Below are 24,693 nucleotides of genomic sequence, written 5' to 3'. Positions count from 1 at the left end.
TGAAAACTAGAAAACATCACTGAGAAGAATTAAAGAATAAAAAATAAATGAAGGCCATCCTTATAGATACAAAGATAAATATTCCCACAAAACAATCTGTACAGTCAGTATACTACCATTCAAAATTCTAGCAGGAATCTGTATAAATTTAAAACTGATTCTAAATTGTATATGGAAATGTAAAGGATATTAATGAACCAAAACAACTTTGAAAAAGAACTAAGTTGTAGGATTTACACTACTTAATCTCAGAATTTACTGTAAACTTACAGTAACTAAGAAAGTGTAGTATTGGCCAGGCGTAATGGCTCATGCCTGTAATCCCAGCACTTTAGGAGGCCAAGGGGGATGGATCACCTGAGGTCAGGAGTTTGAGACTAGCTTGACCAACATGGTGAAACTCTGTGTCTACTAAAATACAAAAATTAGCTGGTCATGGTGGTGCAAGCCTGTAATCTAGCTACTAGGGAGGTTGAGGCAAGAGAATCGCTTGAACCCAGGAGGTGGAGGTTGCAGTGAGCCGAGATTGTGTCATTGCACTCCAGTCTGGGCAAAGAGTGAAACTCCATCTCAAAAAAAAAAAAAAAAAAAAAAAAAGAAAAGAAAAAGAAAAGAAAAGAAAGTGTGGCATTGACAAAACAAAAGAAGGGTCATATAGATAAATGATATATAATATAAATTTCACACTTTTGGCCAATTAATTACTACAAAGGTGCCAAAATAATTGAATGAAAAAGGAAGATTGGCCAGGCACAGTGACTCACGCCTGTAATCCCAGCACTTTGGGAGACCGAGGCAGGCAGATCACAAGGTCGGCAGTTCGAGACCAGCCTGGCCAATATGGAGAAACCCCATCTCTACAAAAAAAAAAAAAAAAAGAAAAAAAGAAAAAAAAAAAATTAGCCAAGCGTGGTGGTGCATGCCTGTAATCCAAGCTACTTGGGAGGCTGAGGCGGGAGAATTGCTTGAACCCAGGGGGCAGCGGTTGCAATGAGCCGAGATTGCGCCATTGCACTCCAGCCTGGATGACAGACCGAGACTCAATCTCAAAACAAAAAAACAAAAATAAAATAAAATAAAAGAAGATCATTTCAACAAATTGTGCTGGAACAAGAAGATATTCATGTGGAGAAAAAGTAAATCTCAAACTTGACCTTACACAAAAAATAATTAACTTAAAAGGACCATTAACCTAAACATAAAATTATAAAATTTTTAAGGTAAAATAGAGGAGAAAATCTTCATGACCTTACTGTCAAAAAAGATTTCTTAGGATATATAAAGCAGAAATCATACAAAGAAAAAAACCTTTAAAATTGGGTTTCATCAATATTCAAAGTCTTCTCACTGAGAAACATTGTTGAGGTTATTAACAGGAAGCTGCCAACTGAATGAAAATACTCACTATATGTGTATCTGACAAGCACTTATATCCAAAGTACAAAAAGAACTCTTCCAACTTAATCAGATGACAAAATAAATCAATAAAAAATGGGCAAACAGCTGGGCCTGGTGGCTCATGCCTGTAATCCCAGCATTTTGGGAGGCCGAGGCAAGCAGATTACTTGAGGTCAGAAGTTCAAGACCAGCCTGGCTAACATGGTGAAACCTCATCTCTACAAAAAATACAAAAATTAGCCAGTGTGGTGGTGTATGCCTGTAGTCCCAGCTACTCAGGAGGCTGAGGCAGGAGTATCACTTGAACTCAGGAGGCAGGCATTGCTGTGAGCCAAGATGGCACCACTGCACTCCAATCTGGGTGACAGAGCAAGACTCCATCTCAAAAAAAACAAAAAAAAAAAAAAAGAAAAAGAAAAAAAAAGAGCAAACATAATACACAGTTGTCTAATAAGCTCTTAAAAGACATTTAAGATCTTTATTAGAGAAATGTAAATTAAAACCATAATGAGATACTACTATGCACACGTTAGAATGAATAATATCGAAAGAATTGACAATGCCAAGTGTTACCAAGAGCGTGAAGAAATTGGAATTCTCATAATTCTGCTAGTAAAAATGAAAAATATTGCAATCACTTTTGTAAACAGTTTGCAATTGCTTATAAAGTTAAAGTTACAATTACTATACACCCCAGAAATTTCTCTCTCAGGAATTTATGACAGAGACATTAAAACATACATTCATACAAAGACTTGTATATGAATATTTACAGAAGTTTAATTCATAATAGTCAAAAACTGGAAATGATCCAAATGCTCAATTGGTGAATATATAAACAAATGTAGTATATCCATACAATGGAATATTATTTAGTAATACAGAAAAATGAACTACTAGTACACAATATAATGTGGATAAATCTAAAAAATAAGCTAAGCAAAATAAGCCAGATACAAATGAGTATATAATATACGTTTTCACTGATAATATAAAACTAAAAAAGGCAAATCTCATATGTAATGGTAGAAAGCAGGTCAATGGTTATCTCAGGCACAGGTTAAATTTGGGGGGCAATGTTTTATATTTTGATTGTGGTAGAGGTTACATGTCAATATAAATTTGTCAACACTCACAGCAATATAAAACTACAATACATGCATTTTGCTATACGTAAACTCTATTTCAATAAAATTGATTTTAAAATTTATACAACTCTCATTGTGACATTTCTCATCTTCTCCCAATTTTTAGTCCTCTCCAAAAGCCATCACACGTGGTAGAACATGACAGGAGTGGAGGAAACACATTATCAAGGGGTATAAGTGTTGTCAGCCTGTCACAGGACCTTTAGCACCTTAACAGTGGACTTTCCTCTTCTATTTATTCTCTGTTAGAACTATGTGACCTACGGAAGCTGCCCATAAACACTTAAGCATCTCAACCTTAGTGAGCATTTAGCACTAAAAACTTTACCTGAATTGATACCCCAAGTCCACATTAATACATCAGAGAAATACCTAAATTGTATAGATGTGTCTTATCAACTAGAGAAGAGAGGAAGAAGATTATAGGGAAACAAATAAATGCTGCTTATTTCCTCTGTTCCACTAATTGACATAGATACAGAATGGCAGAGGAATGACAGTGAGCTGTACAGAAGAGCAAGGAGAGAAACCAGAGCACCAGACCCCACAATTAACACCTAACTGGAGACAAAGGCTGGAGTGTGGAGGTTGCCTTCACCAGAAAAAGGTGCAGAAAACTTGAGAACCACAGCAGTATGTGTACAAGAGACCAAAACAGAATTGGGAGAGATGACATTAAAAGTTTTGCTTAAACATGAATTAATATGCCATTTCCTGTATTTTGTGAGAGTCCAATATCTGAATTGAACTTTTAATTATTCTTGGTTATTCACTGGTATAATTGGAATGATATAATTCCTACAAATACACTTTCAAAGAGCTTTGTGGCTTATATAGATTATTAAAAGAAATTAAGTACCTCCTCAAAAGACAAGAAGAGAAAACAGGGTAGAAAAATGGCAACATGTGGGTGCTATCTCTGAAGATGAGATCTTCTCACTGGAAAAGCACAAGATTCTTCTTAAACCCATTTTGGATTTCTATCATCTAAACTTCCTTGCTCAATGAGACTCTGAGGATTACAGCATGCTTAGATCTCTTCTTACATACCCAGTAATAGTTAAATTCAAGTTACAACCCCCTCCATTTGTCTTTATTTTGATATCTTTTTAGTGTTTTTAGTTTAGGGAAGTAGCACAACTGCTTTTTTACTATTTCATACATTTTAAGACCCAGAGTATAGCACAAAAACAAACGTATTCCATCTACCATAATGATGGGAGAGAACAAAGCATATATTATATATATATGTGTGTTTTACTTGAGCGCAGATAAGCCATCAGGCTCACACATACAACAGCTGAAGTAAACATGGTTTTAGGATATGTGTACAGGCACACAGTGAATCCACAAGAAGCAGTGGCTCAGCAAATCAGATAGTCTTTGCAGAGACTGTGTCTCATTTCCTATGGGACAACTGGGGGGTCCATGTTTTAAGGAATTTCTTATTTGTGAAGTTATGTGACAAACAGCCTGGGATCTCTAACTGAGGATGTTACAGAGCTTGGTCACATGGCAGGAGTAATAACAAAAGCCAAATAACCTTGAGTAATTAGTGTTAATATGATTCCACTTTTTAACCTGAGATTGGGCTTGGTTGGTCTGAAAAAAATGCAAGATTTATATTCTACGATTCTAAGTTACCTCCAACATTTTGGCAAGTAGACACAATATGTTAAAAAGAATAACACATCCTTCTAAAATTTAAATGTTTCCTCTGTTACACCCCCTTAATCCAGATGGCCTCTTTTGAAAATTTCATAAATTCTTGTATATATCCAGAAATTCTGGGTAACTCAAAACTGACTTTTGCTTCTCCTAAAGAGTACTTCCAAACTTATTTCTCATCATCTCTATAAAATTGTAAGCTGAAATTGTCTTCAAAAATAACAGAAAGGATTTATCTTCTATTAGATTATAAATGATACCTTTTTCTCACTCATATATAAATGGGAATATCCAAAATATGAAAAAAAAAATGAAAGCACTGATGAAGCCAACAAGAGTCATTAACAAAACAACAGAGCCTTGCATTAACTCCCCTTAGAGAGGGACCATAAATCATATCAGGACACCTGCTATGGTCTGAAGTTTGTGACTGCCAAAGTTTATGTATTCAAATCCTAACCTCCAAAATGACAGCATTAGGAAGTGAGGCTTTTGGGAGGTGATTAGGTCATGGAAGCAAAGCCCTCATGAATGCAATTAGTGCCCTTATTTAAAAAAAAAAAAAAAAAGGCCTGAGGGAGACTCCTTGCCCCTTCCACCATGTGAGGACACAGGGAGAAGGCAGTGTCTGAGACAGAAAGCAGGCCCTTACTTGACACTGAGTCTGCAGGTGCCCTGATCTTACACTGCCTACCCTCCAGAACGGTAAGAAATAAATATTTGTTGTTTATCAGCTACCTAGTTTATGGTAGTTTGTTATAGCAGTTTAAAAGACTAAGAAAGCTTCCTTTCTCCCAATTTGCACACAATATTAAATAATGAAATATAATTTGAGTACTCACTGTCAAAGAAGGCTATCAGGTCACCTACAGAATTCTACCCCATATCTATCTTTCTAGACATGCATCACCTTCTGAAAATATTACTCAATATTTAGAACTAGAATTTATGGTAAAATTTTAACTGTAGCACAAAGGCCTTGAATCAACCTAAGCAAATCGCATTTCCTTGAGATACTCAGTATTCAAGATTTGGAAGGACAAATGCCCAACTACCTATATTTACTCTCCATATCACCTCTCCTGAACTTGCATGCTATCGAGTAATTCTTTTATTTTTTTTTAAGTTTCATTTATTTTGTATGTTTGTTTAATCTTTTGAAGAACATTTTATGACAGTCTATTTTGTGCCAGGTATTGATTTTGGTATTGAGGATATAGTAGTAAATAAAACCAAGGAAAGCCTACCCTCACATGGCTTACATTTTAATTGTTGTGGATTTCTCTTCAAGAAATATTATTGGGAGTTTCATGTGAGTCAATTTATGTTGTGGACACAGAAACAAGTTCAGCAAGGCAAATGATAAATGAAGATATTCTCTTTAGAAGGAATCTACAGAGATCCTGGTGGAGACATCTTGAATTTTAAAGCAAAGGCATGATCTCCTTTTATTAAAAATCACTTTTAATTTCCTACTATGCATTGGTAGAGAATGAATTCCAGGTCTTGGGATACCAGGTGACCCTGACACTGAAGCAGCTGGTTTAAAGGAAATATGGGCTTGGTAGTAGAGGCAGGAAGTATAAATACCAGCCATGACTCTGCCCTGTGACTAAAGGGGAAATAAGGACCACTATGCCTGCCCACAGTTTATTTCTTACTGTTTATTTACCTTAAATAAATTTCATGTTTTCTTCTTCCTTTATTCTACTATTTTATGTCAGATGTGTTATCGATGGTTATCATTACAATTTACTCCAGAAGTTAGAGAATATCAGACTCGACATAGTAACAGATTATCAAATACTTATATATTAGAGCTTATTTTATCCCATGCCTTTTTCCAGGCACTTTACATCTATTAGCCCATTTAGTATTTCTAAGAAGTGTAGCACATAGATGCTTACAAAAAGAAAAATTGGGGAGGCAAAAAGCGGTAAGTTGTCTGAGGTCAGAAAGCAAGAATATGATGGAGCTCGAGCTGTTCTCAAGCAGTTTGGGTTTCAAAGTCTGCAATCTTAAGCACAGTGCTATAAGGACTCTAAACAAATATTGGGTTGGATTCCATAAGGCAACTTGATTTTCCAAAGATATCTCACATACCACTGGATACAACAAGTCACAGGGGCCATATAAGAGAGGTGCTTGCACTATGGACTGGATCAGCTATGACATGGACTGAAATACCCACTAATAAGATACCTGCTATAAACATGACCCTCCCTGCTTTTTAGGGTAAAGGAAAGCACATTTTATTTTGTGTACAAAATAATTGCACTATGTTAGGCAGAAACATCTGGTACTGTTGTAGTTTGAAATTTAAACATCGTCTGTGTAATCTGATATTGCACAAGGGGGTGAATTGGAGTAAAGCTTTTTTTGTGTGTGGGGGGGAGGGCATATGAAGTCTTTGAAAACTCTTTTTACACTTATGGAATTCAGTACCTTATGAGATCACTAATCCCTTTATAGAAGCCACATGTAGAAGCTTTTACAAAAAAAAAAAATACTTTTTGTGGTCAGATTGAGCTGCTTCAAAAAATATCATAAACTGGGAGGCTTATCAACAACACATATTTATTTCACACAGTTCTGGAGGCTGGGAGGTCCAAGATCAAGGTGCCAACAGATTTGGTGACTGGCAAGAGCCCACATTCTTGTCCATAAATGGTCCATCCCTTCTAGCTTTTCCTCACATGTTGGAAGAGCAAAAAAGTTTTCTGGAATCTCTTTCAGAAAAGCATGAATCACATTCATGAGAACTCTCCCTTTTACCTAATCACCGGAAAAGGCCCTTTCTCATGTTGGGTTTACTATTTCAACATATGAATTTTGGGGTGGAAAAGAAATATTCAAACCATGGTAATACATCTATATTAAATTATTTTAAATCAAAAAGCTAGTGTTAGACAACAATGTGAATATATTTAATGCCACAGGACCATCTAACTAAGAATGGTTCAAAATGGTAAATTTTATGTTATGTATATTTAATCATTTATCTTTATTATCCCATTTAACTGTCACAAAAATAAAAGGAGATGTAAATTATGATTTTACTCTTTACAAATGAAGAAAATTACAACAAATGGAGTTAAGCAACTTGTCTCAAGTCATACAAGTAGCAAATACAGTAGAACCAAGACTGGAATCCAGGTTTACTTGATGTCAGTTCCTACGCTCTTAACCACTGTCTTATAAAAGTTATTGATTGATAGTTCTGCACTAATATATTCCAGCGATACTGTACTTTAAAGACTTAAGAGAAGTAATATAAAGATTTTAACTAATAACAACTAAACTTAAAGTCTGAAGAGCTCAGTTACAGATTTGGCTCTTGGGTAGTACATGAATCTCAGCCAGTGACCCACTTTCCTGGGCCTGAGATTTCTCTTCTGTAAAATGAAGGATTGCATCAACTGAGTCAAAATCCTCTACAACTCTGCCATTCCACAGTTCCAGACTCTAATTAGATGTCTCTCCTCGTATCCACCTTGTTAACAAGAAGAAATACAAAAGCTATTAATTCTCCATAGAACTTTGAACTTGTCCTTACATTCCCATCTCCCTCCTCCTTGTGCCTGGGTAGAATCATGATCTGATAAAAACTCTAAGGAACTTTTTTATGTGCAACCCAGATAATCCAAGGTCAGGCTGTAGAAGCCGTTGTGTAACTGTTGGTTGAAAATCAATGGTACATGTCCTGTATTCAGGGACATATACACACAAATAAACACAAATCACAATGACATCTGGTCCTTTGATTTGATAATGCAAATGCCAAAGGGTTATTTTTTCTTTTTTCCAATGTCATCTCATAAAGGCAACGTATTTCATGAGGCAGGCTTTGGACTCGAGTATGAACAGGGTCATTATGGCTGAATTTTAGGATTCTCCCCGGAAATGTAGGTGTCACTAAAGCAGCCATGTTGTCTTCGGCCTTAAGCAACCAATCGATACCCATACACCAGTTCTTTTTGTCATTATGACTGGTATATCGGCTCTAATATTATTGATATTTTCATCACCCAAATTAGTTTTCAAGATGTACTGCCAGACTGGAAATACTGGGTTAGAGACTGTGCATTCCACTGCAGTATTTTAATGTAGTCGACTATTAATAAAAATAGTAACACCTATACTATTTAGTCTGTGCAGGCATTTGGGATAAGAGTTTTATAAGCATCATCTAATGTTATGGCAACCTTATATGTTAAGTACTATTATTTTTATCTTTAATTTATATTAGAGAGAAACTTAGGCTTAGAGAGAAGAAATGATTTCCCCAAAGTCACGTAGCTAGTGTTGAAGGCCTATGTGACTTCAGACCTTATTCCCTTAACCCCTTCATTATTGAGATAATGACTCCCATTGAGAATCAGCCTGCCTAAAATATACATGAAATAGAATCTTATTTAGAAATTCAAACAGTGTAGCAGAGCTCATCCTCTTTCATTACTGAAGAAAGGTTCTTTTCAATCTGAGAAAGCCATTCATTTAGACTGAGTTTCAGGAAGGAGAGACACATAGGGGTATACCAAAATTGGCTGGCTAGTGTCAATGAGGCATGACCAAAGAGCACATGGGGACAAAAGCAGTGATTTAACTTCAGGTCAAGTCCCAGAGGCAAAGACTGAATCGAGGACCAAAGCCACGGTCACTTACTAGGTATGCGAATGGAGCATGCCAAGTGAAGGAAGAAATCATGAAACTATCAGTTAGCAATGACAAAACACAAAGTAGCTAGAAATTGGTCCTTTTAAAAAGCTAGGTAGTAACCAGTCAGAATGGCTATCATTAAAAAAATGAAAAATAGTAATTTATGCTGGCAAGGTTGCAGAGAAAAGGGAACACTTAGGCACTGTTGGTGGGAGTGTAAATTAATCCAACCATCGTGGAAAGCTGTGTGGCAATTCCTCAAAGAGTTAAAAGCAGAACTACCATTTGACCCAGCAATCCCATTACTGGGTATATACCCAGATGAATATAAATCATTCTACCATAAAGACAGATGCATGCAAATCTTCATTGCAGCACTATTCACAATAGCACAGACATAGAATCAACCTAAATGCTCATCGGTGACAGATTGGATAAAGAAAATGTGGTACATATACACCATGGAATACTATGCATTCATAAAAAAGAATTAGACTGTGTCTTTTTTGGGAACATGGATGGAACTAGAGGCCATTTATTTAGCAAACTAATGCAGGAACAGAAAACCAAATACCCTATGTTCTCACTTATAAGTGGGAGCTAAATGAGAATTCACGAACACAAAGAAGGAAACAACAGACACTGGGGTCTACTTGAGGGTGGAAGTTGGGAGGAGGGAGAGAAGCAGAAAAGATAGCTATTGGATACTAGGCTTAGTACTTAGGTGATGAAATAATTTGTGCAACAAGTCCCTGTGACATGAATATAACTATATAACAAACCTGCACATGTAACCCCAGACCTAAAATAAAAGTTAAAATGAACAAAAATGAAGAGATTAAAAATTGGGTAGTAAAAGTAGAGGAATTTCAGTGGTCCTACTGAAGATATCAGAAGATAATCTTACTTCGAAGAGGTTGAGTCATGCCTAGTCATTAAGATATAATTCTGTACCTGAACTGATGAGCTTAAACGAAGCTAGTATGGAAGAAATGACTAGACTTCACAGTCCAATGAAAGAGCATTTAAAAGATTGGTGCAACACAGAGACAGAGAAAAAAAATAAAAGACTGATTCTAAATTAGATGAGCCCAGATTTTGAAACAAATACCTGCAATAGGGAAGGGTAAATCATCGGGCTTATAAAACTTTATAGATATATTTAAATTGCACTCAGTATGCAATTGCTTCATAATTAAACCCTGCTGGGTAAGCTCACTCACCAAAAAGCAGGTTGAGTAAACCTGTTGAAAGGGTGAAGAGAGTCTTACTTGCAGACACCGAGTACTGATTGACAAAGATTTCCCCCATTGCAAAAATTGTATTTATTTTATTTATTCATATTTATTCAGTAGAAAATACTTTTCATGTACATTTTGAGTTCTAGACATAGAGTGGTGGGCATAATAGACAAGATCCCTGCCCTCACTGAACTTACATTCAATTAGAAAAAGTAAGTCAACAGTCAATAACAGCAGCGTGGGATAATGCAGGGTGCAAGGGAACCTAACCAGAGATATGGGGACAACAATGACTTTCCAGAAGAAATTATACTTAATTTTGGACTAAGGGATTAGTAGGAGTGATTCTGGAAAAAAAGAGGCAGGCGGCAGGGTATTCTAAAATCAACCAGTAGCATCTTGAAAGAACCATAGTCTACTGGAAGTATAATCAATTTTACCAAGTGTCAAACATTTACTATGCTCAGAGTGTCATTTGCAAACAGAAAGTGGAAAGACATGAGGGTGGCCAGGTTCACAGGAGATAGAACAGGAGAACTTTGTAGGTTAAGATATTAGTACCTTTCCTGAGACAAATGGGAAGACACTGATGGGTGCCATTGATAAGTGCCAAGGAAGAAAATGAAATGATCATATTTACATTTTAGGAAAAGTGTTTTGGTTTAGCTCCAGGCTATGTTAGTTTGAATGGCATGTGTTATTTCCCTGTAAACAACTGATAAATATCTTCGGTCATCCCAGAATGAGCTAATGAAATTCACTTTCTCAACCTATAAAGCTGAAACAATCCCCTGAAGGTGACACCACAGATAGAAGCAACTATATAGTTTCTCTTTTATTACCGAAATATAATATACAGTGACAGTGACTTAGGAGTCTCAAGTGCGCCATTAAAAAATCCACATCCACTCCATTTAGTTAATTCTGATTGCAAATTGATCACTAGCTTGCATAACTGTTGTTCATAGACAAAAACGATGGTTCAAAACAACAAAGATAATGGACATTAACCTTTTTGGACCAAATTTTTTGGTGGCCTTAACTTTTTAAAATAGAACTTCACATAATAATGCCAACTGCTCATTGAATAGGTTTCAGCAAATATTGTAAAGACTTTATATGCATTATCTTACTTAACTTTATACTTCTCTGAGGTTAACACTGACATTATCCTTACCTCTCAGATAAGAACACTGAGGCTTAGAGAGGTTTCAGTAGCTTGCTGACAGATGTAGTTACCAACTGCAAAGCTTGCCTTCAAATCCATGTCTTTCCTATTGCAAAACACATGCTTTTAACCATGATCCAATTCTGCTTCTTTTTCATAGAGTGATGTGAGAAATGTCACAGTGCAAACTATCCTATCTGGTAATGAAGAAAACCATTAAAGAAAACTGTCTATTTTAACGCTAATTATGTTGGAGCTCAAATGTGAATGCACTCTACAACTTGGTAGAACAACCCTGTTGAAAATGACAAACATATGTAATTGTTTATAATACCTTTATTTTCATCCTGCATAAGCAAGGATCTGGAAAATCAGACTTAGACAGGGATTTTAGGATTTAGAATTAAGTGACTATATGTATGGGAAGTTAGCCCCAAACTTCAGAACAAGAGGTTAGAAAATATAGAAAAAATAGTCAGAAAAAGCACTTAACCAAAAGAGAGACTAGACAAAATTTTAGTCAAAATTAAAGATGAAACACTTCGTGTCAGCAAGACTGAGCAAGTTCTTATGGTTGAGAAAGTAATGAGAGGCAGACAAAGAGATTCTGCAGGCAGTTCTTAACACACAGACCCATATGCCCTGTGTAGAAAACAGTAAGCTGGTTTGGACTCAGCCTCCCATCATATGCAGGAGTTTTACCCATGATAGATTGATAGAAAGATTTATCATTCACCTCCACTTCAGGAAAGACACTTCATATAGATTAGAGCCTTGAGTAGACCAAGGTATTTTCTAAAGCCCAGATAGGCCTATACTGTAAGAGGCACTATAGGAGAATGGTTTGAGAACAACTTTCCAGAGGTAGACTTCTTAAGTTTGACACACAGTTTCAGCACTAACTGTATGTCCTTCAGAACCTGCCTTATTCTCTTTATACTTCAGTTCTCTCATCTATAAATTAAGATAATAATATCAATATCTACATCATAAGGTTGATATAAGGAATAAATGAGGAAATCCAGTGGAAAACCTAGCACACTGACTTGCATAAAATCATAACCTAGAAATATCATCATCATTGTTATGATTACTATCAACACTTTCATTGTTACATACTTGCATTCTGCAGTTATTAAGATACTCCTTCAGAAAACAGAATTTTTGGTAAATTGAACAGAATTTCAAACAACAACAATAAAGTCTTTGAAAAGTTCAAGGATCTTGAATAAGGCCAGTGTAAATTAAAGTACCAAGCAAATGAGAAAGTGCCAATGAGGTGGTAGAAGTAGCAGGAGTCTAATCAGGCATGCCTTGCCATTCTAATGAAAAATTCAGTTTTATTCCAAGGGCAGCATAATCATCAATAAACTAGGTTCCTTCCCCCAAGGGGCAGGTAGGCAAATAAGTGGATATTTCAGTGCACTATGATAGCTGTGCTAAAAATTAAAACAGGAGTTTTAGTGCAAAGAGAATGGAAACTTCACTCAGCCTTCAAGGAGCCTTCCACACCTTAAAAGAGAGAGGGGAAACATATATATAGCTACAATTTCATAAAAGGAAAGAAAATGAGGCCTTGACTTGATTCAAGTCTTATCAGAAGATGTTTCCATCCTCTTTCTATGCAAAATGCTTACCATCTGGGTCACTATTACAAAACAACGGTAATATTATGGAATAAAATTATTAAAAACAAGGGTAAATTTGTATTATGTCCATGCCACTGTATAATGTCAGTGTACATGTTGGTTTCTCCAATTTTTCCACCAATAAATCTCTTGCCAGGAAGCCCCTGCTTTTGAAAGTTTCAGGGTTGAAGACCTTTCATATCATGATAGATTGGAAGGAAACTCGTCTATTAATGGTCAGCTGGGCAAAGTAGCAGGCAAGCAGATGTACATTTTCACAATACCCTCAAAGGAGAAATTTGAATTCGTTACTTATTTCAATTGATGGAGAGAATGGTTTGTAGTAGGCAGAGATTTTATGAATATTCCTGAAATTCTGAAGCTCGGAAAGTGCCATCTTCAGACTTCTTATATCTTGTGATTTTGAAAGTGTAGTTTGGTCAAGTATGTTGGCAGTTTAGCTAGAAAGTTGATCTCAGGCTCAGATGCCAGCTAGTATGGTCCCAAGGTCCAGAGGACTGGCAAGGTCATCATACTGGATGACGTCTGGCTTTTGCATTAATGAAGTACATTTGGGTTTTGGCCTCTTAGCCAAAGACACTCACTGAAGATATCAAACAGTTTAAATATGTCCTGATGTCAGGAGGCAAATAGCTGAGGTCCCCGTAGTAACAAGATTCAAAATCATGTAGAGATGTCTTACACAAGAATTCAGCAAACAGTTTATTCTTATTGCTTACCACCTGCAACGAGCCTTCCACTCCAGACATTTTAGCGTGAGTAGACTTCCATATATGACAGGCACAGTTTTATTCTCCTACCTGGATTCCTGCTGGTCAACCCTCCTCTCTAGTTCTCAAAATCCTGACAATCCTTTTAGATCTGGCTCCAGAGCTATCTCCTCTATGGAAAAAGGCCTCAATTTCCCCATCCTAGAGTAGGACAATTGCCTTCCTCAGAACTCCCTCATCATGTAGTTTCTAGAAGAAAACCTCAACCATACCTACGATGATGTAGTTAATACATATAAAAGAGCAACTATAAATGTGTATTCACAAAATAAGCTGTCAAACAAAATTAGCAATTTCCTAGCTTTTTCCATTAAATATACAGTTACTGTTTAATTTGTTATGTCTTCAATGAGCCCTTTTATTAGCACATAAGAGGTATAGGTATTAATGGTTTGGTTTAAAAATGTGTGGAACAAAAGCTTAAGTTAATAAATAAATCATTGTCACTTTTAGTCTTTTCTGGGAATTGGAGAAATGCCGACTTTGTGATATCTTAAATACGAGATATCTCAGTATATCCTATAGAATACCAGCGTTTGCTCTTAACATATTGGGACCCAGTGACCCAGATTCCTTAAGCCTGTGTCCAGATCTGTCCAGTCATATTTGTTATGCTTCACCTAGATACAGACTGAGCCTCCTGTGCCTGAACTACCTGAATTTTTGCCTGGCTAATCAGCTGGCAAGCCGACAAGCTGTTGGACTTTTTGATGGGCCAACTGGCAAGTTCCACGGAAAATATATAAACTCAATAGAAATAGGTATAAATATAGCATTTTAGTAAGTCCTGGAAAGAAGACCTCTCTAGAGACAAGAGTACAATGTTTCTAGCTTTTTTTTTTTTTTTTTTTTTTTTTTTTGGAATCCAAAATTGACATTCATTTACTTCTCACACATGGTGGGAGATACAATGTTGATGTTACAGCTATCTACTGTGATTGAACTGATCCATTCCAGGATTTAAACTAACACACAAACGTGTTTTCCTCATTAGTTATTGGTATGGACACATGACAAAGGGCTGCTTGTCATGTGGTTGGGTAGAATGTCATCTTTGCAAATGGCTGCTCAAACCAGATGCTCTCCTCACTCCTTCCACTCCACCCAAATCCCAGGAAAAATGGGTCTGGTAGGGAGGATATGATCAAAGATAAAGAATTTAAATACACATAGGTACATGCACATACACACATATTCACACACCACACTCACATATAACCTGAGGTTTTGTCTTAAGTCAGCTTTTTTTAAAAAGTACCATCTTTAGCCTGAACAAAACAAGTAAGATTAGGGATTTGTATATTTGTTTTTAACAGATCTTCCTAAAATATACATTCTCTAAATGTGGAAGAGGCAACTAGGAGCATCTGTGCCCACAACATGAACCTGGTAACATAAAGTGTGTTCATGGACAAACAGGAGGAGCTTTCATTGGAATCCATAGAGTGCCCTGCCTTGGGGCTGAAGGAAGTAGTTAGTATCTGTTGGGGACCTGTGGCTCTCTGTCTTCTCAGAAGGCCAATTAAAGTTGGAATTCAGAGTATCTGTGGTCTCCAGCCACTCTCTTGGATGACTCTTGGCTTAGGACTTAGTGAACTATAGGAAGCCAAAGGTTAGACAGAAATCAGTTGGTAACTTGGCTGAGACATTGCTCCTCATCAATCAACTCCCAGCAGCGTGGAAGGATATTTCATTTCTACTTCTCATATTTGATTTGAATCAATTAATTTGTAATACTCTAGGACCAGGAAAGGAGGCTTAAAAGTTTGTTTTTTTCAGCCACAGCTTTTTCTCCTAACCCTCCACTTCTCTAGCCTGAACACATAATATCAACCACATTTTCTTCACACTACTATACCCAGATGATAACACAGTGGTATAAGTATGATAAGTACCATTCCAAGTATCATTTAAAATAGATGAGTATATGTATTTGATAAAGGATGATTATACAGTTATATGTAATATGGAATCCAGAGGCATGATACTTGGCTGGATTAAATTGTATCCTCTAGTATTTTTGAGAAAGTCATTTAAATTGCATTGGCCTCTATTTATTTATCTGTAATAATAGGACAATACTTTCAGATCTACTGTTAGGGTAATAATTAAATGAAGTCATTGTTAAGAATTGTTTTTTAATCTAAGCACCAAGATAATAAGGGATTATTAATATTTTTGTATAAAACAAAGATTATTGAGAATGGTTACGATACTCAGTTCTAGAGGCTCTCACCAATAGCACTGAATTCAAGTCCTAGGGCTGTCTGCTTCTCATTAGCTGTGTGAACTTTGTAAAGTCTCCAAACTTCAATACTGGCTGCCTGTTTTGTAAAAAAGGAGTGATAATAATTCTACCTCACAAGAGTTATTTTAACAGGTTTAAATTACATAATGAAATTAAGCTCTTAACAAAGTGCCTGGCAAGGAATAAGTGCTTAATAATGTATTAGCTAGTATCCTATTGGGAAACATATGGCTCATACAGTTTAGAATAATTTGAGGAAGGTTCAATAAAGGGACAATATGAGAGAGAGAGAGAGAGAGAGAGAGAGAGAGAGAGAGAGAGAGAGAACACATGACTCTGGTGTCTCTTCCTCAGGGCCCTACCATTATGACCTCATTATTGAATCTTAATTACCTTCTCAAAGATCCTATCACCAAATATAGTTACGTCGGGGATCAGAGCTTCAACACATGAATTTGGGGAGAACATAAGTTCATGACACATGTGTACAAAACTTTCATTGGTAAATAATGACAATTTTTGCTCTTTTCAATCTTTATGCCTTAGTTTACTTTTTTATCTTATTGTATTGGCTAGGGCCTCCAGGATAACAAGAACAATGAGAACAAATATTTTTGCTACCTACCTAGTCTCTGTGGTAAATCTTTTAATATTTCCATTCAAAAGATGTTTGCTATAGATATTTTGTAGATACTCTTTATCAGAAAGTTTGCTTTTATATCCAATTTGTTCAACACTAATGAGTATTGAATATTATCACTTTCTATACCTGGTGAGATGACCATAGGAATTTTCTACTTTATTTCTAAAAGCTATGAATGTTATTGATTGTTGTTTGAATGTTAAGTAATTGCATTCTGTAATATAGTTTGGAATATAGTGAAGTCAGACATTATTCATTATCCTTTTAATACATACACAGATTCAATTTCTTAATATTCTGTTGCGGTTTTTTACATCTTTTATCATGGAAAAAAACTGTCAAGTAAGTATCTTTTTGCAATAATACTATCAGTAGGAGTATGCTTGGCCGGGCGCGGTGGCTCACACCTGTAATCCCAGCACTTTGGGAGGCCAAGGCAGGTGGATCACGAGGTCAGGAGATCAGGACCATCCTGGCAAACACGGTGCAACCCCGCCTCTACTAAAACTACAGAAAATTAGCCGGGCATGGTGGCGGGTGCCTGTAGCCCAGGCTACTCAGGAGGCTGAGGCAGGAGAACGGCGTGAACTCGGGAGGCGGAGCTTGCAGTGAGCCGAGATCGCGCCACTGCACTCCAGCCTGGGTGACAGAAGGAGACTCCGTCTCAAAAAAAAAAAAAAAAAAAAGAGTACGTTGGCCGGGCGCAGTGGCTCACGCCTGTAATCCCAGCATTTTGGGAGGCTGAGGCGGGCGGATCACGAAGTCAGGCGATCAAGACCATCCTGGCTAACACGGTGAAACCCCGTCTCTACTAAAAATACAAAAATTAGCTAGGGGTGGCGGCGGGCGCCTGTAGTCCCAGGTACTCAGGAGACTGAGGCAAGAGGATGGCGTGAACCCGGGAAGCAGAGCTTTCAGTGAGCCGAGATCGCGCCACTGCACTCCAGCCTGGACGACAGAGCCAGGCTCCATCTCAGAAAAAAAAAAAAAAAAAAAAAAAAAAAAAAAAAAAAGAATATGCTGGCCTCACAAAACAAGAGCTGTTTCCTACTTTTTCTAATATCTATGTGTATTTGAGTAAGGTTAGAACTATTTCTTTCATTAAATATTTGGGGGGAAAATGGTCCCTGAAGCCACAAGCACTTGGAGATTTCTTTTTGTTAGAGATTTTAGTCACAAAATTAAATGTCCCCAAAGATATAGGACTAAACAGATTTCAATTTCTTTTTGTGTAAGTTGTACCAGTTTGGGTAAGTAATGTTTTCCAAAGAATTTTTTCCACTTCATTAAACTTTTCAAATATCAGCATATAGTAGTTAATAATATCCTCTTCTTATTTTTGTAATATTTTATGGATCTGCAATGATATCTTCTTTAACATTTCTGATGTCGGTAATATGTGCCTTATTATTTTTGGTTGTTTTTCATCAGCCTTGCTAGAATTTTATATAATCTTTGCAGTGGCTGAAGGATGACTCCCCAAAATACATTCATATCTTAATATATAAACTCTTTAAAAGTTACTTTGTTTGGACAGAGGTAATTAAGGATCTCAGAATGATGTCATCTTAGGTTATCCAGGTGAGCTCCTAAATCCAATGACAAGTATCCTTATGTGACAGAAGAAAAGACAGAGAGAAGACCATGTGAAGAAGGAAGCAGATTGAACTTATGCAGCCATAAGCCAGGAAAAAACTGCAATGCTCTAGTTAGGTTTTTAAAGCCATTTCTAGATCAGTTTCACAACAGCCAGATAATAACACTTTTATATCATTTCAATCCACTAAAATCTGTTGAAACTTCATTAATGGCCAGCACATAATTAGTTTTGATAAGTATTCAATTAAAAACAATGTATACTGCATTCTGTAGTTACAGGTTTTATTGTTTCTATTCATATATGGTAAAGTTTGCTAATCATGCTTTTCAGATCTTCTAAATCATTGTTGATATTTTGGATTATTTGTACTGTCAAACACTACTTGTTAAGCTCTCCAACTCTGATTTTATTTATTTTATTTTTATTTTTCTATTAGAGATGGGGTCTCATTCTTTCACCCAGGCTGGTGTGCAGTGGTGCAATCTCAGCTCACTGCAACCTCTGCTTCCTGGGCTGAAACCTCCTCCCACCTCTGCCTCCCAATTAGCTGGGACCAATGCCATGCACCATCATGCCTGGCTAATTTTGTTTTTTTTTTTTTTTTTTTTTTTTGGTAGAGACCGCGTTTCCTCATGCTGCCCAGGCTAGTCTTGAACTCCTGAACTCAAGTGATCTGCCCACCTTGGCTTCCCAAAGTCCTGGGATTATAGGTGTGAACTACCATGCCCCACCTCCAAATCTGATTTTAGATTTTTCTATTTTCCAGTTAGTTCTGACAATGTATCATTTGTGTATTTGTAGGCTTTATAATGTGCACACAAATTTATAGTTGTTATGTTCTCCGGACATACTGACCTTTTATCAATATGAAAACACTCTTTTTATCTTCAATAAATGCATCACGCCTTAATGACTATGGCATCTGATATAAACATATTCACACAGTTTTCTTTGGTTAATGTTTGTGTGGTAAAACTTTTTTATATCTATTTTCAACATTTTTGTACCTTATCTCTGTAAATTTCATTTTATAATTTATTCAATATTATAATTTTTGCATTTTAATTAGAATAATCTTTCTAAATAAAATGTAGTTCCTAGGGATTTAAATTTACCTTGTCACAATTTGATCTGTCCTTGACTCACTCATATTACATTCTTTTTATCTCTCCTTTCCTGCTCACTTTGGCGTAGTCAGGCCTATTATTATTATTATTATTATTATTATTATTATTATTATTATTTGTGTGTGTGTGTATTTTCTGTTCTACTAGCTATACACTACATATTATTTTACCACTACTTCAATAGTTTACCTTACAGAGGTAGTGTTCAAAGTGTCTTCCTCAAAAAAGTGGCATCTGCAATTTTTAGCAGGTATATAAACTTTTGACCGCACCCCACCACTCAAAAAGTTAAATGAGAAACTTTGAGGGTGGTGTATAGCACTCTTTGTTTGAAGAAGCCCTTCATGTAATTCTAAACAACTCTAAAATTTGAAAATCACTGCCCTACAGATTAAATATGTATCTTTGACTTATTAGAGTTTAATATAATACCTATGGACGTTAAACAACTTAAGTTCTATTTATCCCTTCTCTATCCTCTTGTGTATTATTGTCATATATTTTAACTACACAAACATTTTAAACAGAGCAGTCATTTGGAGTGATGTACACATTACTTTGTTTTTTCTCTCTGTATTAGTCTATTCCCACATTGCTATAAAAAATACCTGAGACTGTGTAACTTATATTAAAAGAAGAAATTTAAATGGCTCATGGTTCTGCAGGCTATACAGGAAGCATGATGCTAACACCTGCTCAGTTTCTAGGGAGGCCTCAGGAAACTCACTGTCATGGTGGAAGGCAAAGGGAGAGCAGGTATGTCACATGGCCAGAGCAGGACTAAGCAAGAGAGGAGGTACTATGGACTTTTAAATGACCAGATATCTATCTATCGATCTCTCTCTCTCTCTCTCTCTCTCTCTCTCTCTCTCTCTCTCTCTCTCTCTCACACACACACACACACACACACACAGAGAGAGAGAGAGAGAGAGAGAGAGAGAGAGAGAGAGAGAGAGAGAGAGAGAGAACAACTTCATTAAGTATTGTGAAAATAGTACCAAGGGGGATGGTACTAAACCATTCATGAGAAATCTGCCACTATAATCCAATCACTTCCCACCAGGCCCCACCTTCAACATTGGAATTACATTTCAATATGAGATTTGACTGGGGGCACACATCCAAACTCTATCACCCTCCATACCCACAATTACCTGAGTGTTTTCTCACCTGCCAAACCTCTAAGGCTGGGCATGCACAGCATTAGAAATCATCACATAAGAATTGTATGTAAAAGATGGAGCTCAGGTAGACACAGAAAACGCAAGTAATGTTAATGATTAAGGGACTCGTGCTACTAGACATTTATCCCTGTTGCACTGTCTTAGCTCCATTAATTTATTCTCACAGTATTATGAAGAGTTGCTTATCATCATTAAAGAGAAAATCCTCAGGTATACGCTACGGATAATTTTGCATTATATGCCAGTGCCAACTGAAATTCAGTTAGTCTAGTAGAGTTCTACAACCCAAACATGAGTGTCTCTAAAATACAGTAGTGAAAGGATATTTTTCCTTTGGACAGAATGTTGATCAACGTATTTTACTGCTTATTTCATCTAGACTTATAGATAGCAGAAGCATGGGTACACTGATTTCTGGACATTATAAGGATCTTAAAATACCTCAGTTTCCTTAATGGTATTTTCCCTTTTGCAGCGATATTATTGTCATAATAATAATATATAACAACATACAACAGGGCAACCAACAAGCTTAACACCTGAGAAAAGATAGGTGCCTCCAAGAAGAAACAAACATGAGCACTTGATTACCTACGGCATACATAGCACAGAGCAAGATATAATCGCCTTGAAAGTGGATGAAAAGAATTCAGCTAAGACATTTATCAAATTACTGAAGGCCAAGTGTGAACACTAGTGAAGATCAGTTGTGGTTGGAGAAATGAAGAATAAAACTCTAACCCTGGGACAGGAACAAGATTGCTGAAAAAGCTTCACCACACAAACTCAGGGGCACTAAGACTGAGGCTGAGCTGTAAGGACAGGATTTTCCCACTGTTAAAGCAAACTAAATATGGAAGGAGGACTCGGTACTTCTATATTTGAGTCTTTGTAGACTAACTGCAACCTAGTTTAACAAGTAAACAAGATTGAAAACCCAATTTTCAATTACAGTCTCATGCCTGTAATCCCAGCACTTTGGGAGGCCAAGGCAGGCGGGTCACAAGGTCAGGAGATCGAGACCATCCTGGCTAACATGGTGAAACCCCATCTCTACTAAAAATACAAAGAATTAGCCGGGCGTGGCGGCGTGTGCCTGTAGTGCCAGCTGCTGGGGAGGCTGAGGCAAGAGAATGGCGTGAACCCGGGAGGCGGAGTTTGCAGTGAGCCGAGATTGTGCTACTGCACTCCAGCCTGGGCGACAGAGTGAGGCTCCATCTCAAAAAAAAAAAAAAAAAAAAAAAAAACTTAGGAATATGTGCCTGTAATGATAGCTAAGTCTTGGCCAATCGCAGTGTAACAGAAACTTTGAGAATAACCTTTTACCAACCCATCCCCTACAGAGAGGATGCCTGGAAGAATTTGAGGATTGTGGTGCACTGAGAGGAACCAAACTGAAATCCAATTCAGGAGTGGGGGATTCAGCCTCCCACTGTGCTACTGCTGATTCCTTTCTGCATTTCTGTTCTTCCCTTTGGAATTATCTCCTCCTCCTGGAAGACCATATGTTAGTATTTAAGTGTAGATCTGTTTCCAATTACTTCTATAAGATTTATTTATTTTTATCTGAAAACAGCTTTATTTATTCTTAATTTTCAAAATATTATCCTGCAGGGCATCAAATTCTGCTCTTATAGTTACTTTGTTTTAGGATTTTAGAAATGCCTTTTTATTTTCTTCCAGCATTCATCATTTCTGTTGACTAATAATCTATAATTCCTATGGTTACTCCTTTGGTAGCAAGATAACTTTTCCTCTGGCTGCTTTAAGATTTTAACATCGTCTTTGTTTTCCATAGCTTTACCCCTGACTGAGGTTTATAGAGCTTCTTTAGTTTTTGAGTTAAAGGGTTTATTATTATTTTTGGAAAATTCTTTCTTCATTTTTCAAAAATTATTTTCACTTCATTCTCTCCTTTCCTCTGGTACTTTAATGTCATGTAGATTAGGCCTCTTCACTGTATGCTAAATGTCACTAATGCTCTTTTGTGTATTTTATTTTTTCTCTGTGTTTCCGATCATTTTTTTTCCTCTGTTCTATTTCTCTGTATTACAGGTCACGAATCTTCTCTTTGGTTTGTCAAATCTGGTATTACAAGAATCTTTACTTTCTTAATTTTAATGGCATATTTTGGCCTCAAATTTTTATTTGTTATTTAAAATATTTATTCATCAGGCACAGTGGCTCACTCCTGTAATCACACTTTGGGAGGTCAAGGCAGGCAGATCACCTGAGCCCAGGAGTTCAACACCAGCCTGTGCAACATGGTGAAACCTCATTTCTATAAAATATATAAAAATTAGCCAGGTGTGGTGCTGCATGCCTGTAATCCCAGCTACTCAGGAGGCTGAGGTGGGAGAATCCCTGGAACCCTGGAGGTGGAAGCTGCAGTGACCTAAGATCATGCCACTGCACTCCAGCCTGCGTGACAGAGTGAGACCCTGTCTCAAACGGAAAATAAAAAAAGATTTCTATTCACCTGTGACATCCTCCATCTTGCCATCTGCTTTCTTAGACATATTAATCATAACTACTTTTTAAGGACACTATTTCTTTTACTTATTTTTTTCTATTAGTGTTATCTTTTTGTGTCTTTAGTTTTGTAATTTTTAATGCACTTATTTTAAATAAAGTAGTTCTAGGAGTTCTAGATGAGTCTTCATGTCTAAAAGTCAGAGAACAAGTCACCTTAATCAAATAGAATATAAAATATTTCAAAGTTGAATTTAATTTTTTTTTGTAAGTTCTAATCTATCTCTGGTTTACTTTTACTCCTATGATGTAATCTTTCAGGGACCCCAAATGAAAACTTGGGTTATCAGGGTGCCTCTTCTTAGTCAATAAAACTCCAGCATTTAGGTTTATAGCCTATAAGACTACCAGAAATTCCAATTATCTCCTTAACTACTTAATTACCCCCCTTTAACTTGACTTCTTCATATATAAGTCCATGTTGCTGATGGTTGGCAAATGTGATGAGGATGAGAGAAGTCTGGGATGTCGACATCACTTTTCTATGCATGCTTCTTGTCCTGTATCTTGACTCATCAAGTGTGAACTGCTTAGGCAGCCCTGAGCTTCATTTAAAAAAAAATCTGCACAAATGCACGAGACTGTCAAAAAGCTGTTTTGAACTTCTTAGCTTCGTAGTAGCAACTTACTACACAGCATCTCAACCTTTTGAGTCATGACTCTTAGGCATCAGTGAATCTCTCAGAAAAAGACAGGGTAGTATGTTCCATTCACTTAGCACAACGTTTTTCCTTTCTCTGAGATGTAACCCCTCTATTCAGATACCTTAATATTTCTCTGATGCCTTAAAACAATTTATTTTAATTACTTTATCCATCTTTTTCTGTTGTTTTTGATGGGTGGATTCATCTCCTAGCTAGAAGCAGAAATTCAGACAAACTTTGGGAAGTTCTTGAGAGAAGAGAGAGCGAATTGGAGCTTAATAAGAATTATGTAGCACAGAGATAGTGAAAAATATTGCAAAGAGGTGAATCAGTATTGAAAAAGTTTCAGAGGCAAAACTAAGTCTGTAGTGGTAGAGGGTATGTGTTAGAGACAAGATTTGGCAGGCAGTCAGTTATTGATTGAACACCAGCTACTGGGCTGCATGCCAATAGAATATAAGGACATAGTGCCTTGTTTCTGGGACTTGTATCATTGGAGAGGAGATAATAGATGTTACCAAACAACTACAAAGCAAGGCTTCATAGATATATGCCTTATAATTTTTAATATATACTTTTTATTCTAAGGGAATTCTGATAAGGGAGAAACCAAGGACGGCATTTTAGATGGGACAAGAAAAAAATGCTGTTTTTACCAGGCAACAAGGAAGGAACATACAGCATATAGGATAAAATGAGGAGAGGGAACAGAAAGTGTGGTATAGTGTTTGAGTGATTCTCAAACTTCAGCATGAGTTATACTCACATGCAGGGCTTAAAGACTTCTGGGCTCCATCTCCAGAGTTTCTGATGCAATAGGTCTGGACCAGGGCCAGATAATTTGCATTCCCAACAAGTTTCTAGGTATGTTGATGCACTGATGCAGCTGATGCTGCTGGTCTGAGAGCCACATTTTGAGAATCACAAGTATAGATAGAATGACTACTAAAAGAATAGTAAAAGAAGGTGTAAATAATAGCTGACAGAAAGGCAAAAATGAATTTTTTAAAAAGT

General features: G+C 36.7%; 2 long non-coding RNA genes across 10 annotated transcripts in view; one reads left to right on the top strand and one right to left on the bottom strand.

Moving 5' to 3' along the window:
- Positions 1–24,693, bottom strand: part of LOC105471471 (uncharacterized) — a 487,352-nt gene that overhangs the window by 456,918 nt on the left and 5,741 nt on the right. The window lies entirely within an intron of this gene.
- The window catches only part of LOC105471470 (uncharacterized), a 46,398-nt gene continuing 38,058 nt past the window's right edge, over positions 16,354–24,693 (top strand). For all 3 annotated transcript variants that reach the window (XR_011610736.1, XR_011610735.1, XR_011610737.1), the window contains exon 1: positions 16,354–16,451. This is a non-coding gene — a long non-coding RNA (uncharacterized lncRNA). The remainder of the gene's footprint in view (positions 16,452–24,693) is intronic.

The sequence above is a fragment of the Macaca nemestrina genome, chromosome 12 (assembly GCF_043159975.1).
Source record: "Macaca nemestrina isolate mMacNem1 chromosome 12, mMacNem.hap1, whole genome shotgun sequence".
In the NCBI taxonomy this organism is placed as follows: Eukaryota; Metazoa; Chordata; class Mammalia; order Primates; family Cercopithecidae; genus Macaca; species Macaca nemestrina.
The sequence above is the reverse complement of the archived record's forward strand: the minus strand, read 5'-3'. Positions and strand labels throughout refer to the sequence as shown.